This window comes from Fopius arisanus, unplaced genomic scaffold (genome assembly GCF_000806365.1).
Source record: "Fopius arisanus strain USDA-PBARC FA_bdor unplaced genomic scaffold, ASM80636v1 scaffold00006, whole genome shotgun sequence".
NCBI lineage: Eukaryota > Metazoa > Arthropoda > Insecta > Hymenoptera > Braconidae > Fopius > Fopius arisanus.
Window position 1 is genome coordinate 1,490,564 of NW_011887745.1, and position 1,052 is coordinate 1,491,615.

The following is a 1,052-nucleotide window of genomic DNA, read 5'->3' on the forward strand; positions in this document are numbered from 1 at the left end:
GAAGGGCGTCCCCCAGGTTTTGAGGGCCACCGCTACGACCAGGGCGTGCTTTGGGTGACGTGCACCGACGGCCGGTCGAAAGACTGGCTGAAGGGCGCGGTGCCCAAACTAGCGCCCTGGGAAGGGGCCTCCCTCACAGTAATGGAGATGGATGCGCTCTCAAAACTGGTCCGCGTAACGGCTTATATCCCTGGGAAACCAGTGGGGGCGAACGTTGCGCTGGACCGCCTAAGCAAACAGAATCCGGGCCTAACCACTGAGAAGTGGAGGGTCTGGGGCTGTTGCGAAGGCAAAAGCGGCGGTCTAAACCTGGTGCTGGGGGTGGACCTCCGGTCCCTTGAGGTCCTCAAGGGATTAGGCTGGGGCCTGTTCTACGGCTTGACACGGGCTCGTTTTTACGAGCCTCGGAAAAGGTCGGAGAAGCGATAACCAGCACCCGTGAGGACCGCGGGACCAACGGTCGACACGCACGGCCCGATGGCCACTAAGGGAACGGGTAGGAGCGAGGGGACCGCTGAGACCCCTCAAAATCTAGTGGTCCCCCCGACATCCGGAACATCGACCCCGGGGGGGGGGGGGGGGGTACGGGGACCCGGCGAGAGCCTTCGGACCCCGCCAGTCCCTCAATTGGGGAAGAGAAGAGGGCGCCCCAAAGGGCAAAAGGGAAGGCCTGCACTGGCGTGGGGGGGCCCGGCGGGGGCTGCGGGAGGGTCTCAACCGACCCTCTTGTGGGCCTTGACGGGTACCCCTGGCCGGGACAGGCCAGAGAGGGGCGGCCCGGGCACGCCCAGTAGGTCAGAGGGGAACTTTAACCCCAAGTAAGGGAGCCTCGATGACCTCTGGACATACACGGCGGGGAGCGGATAACAAGGTAGGGGCGGTCATTGCCCCAACCCTTGTCCAATGCTCCCAGATAAACCTGCAACACTGCAAAGCGGCGACGGCTCTCTTGAGTCGCAGCCAAGTGGTGGAGCAGACAGACATATGCCTCATCCAAGAACCCTGGGTGACAGGGGGCATGGCAAGAGGATTTGACCTCAGGGGCAATGAGC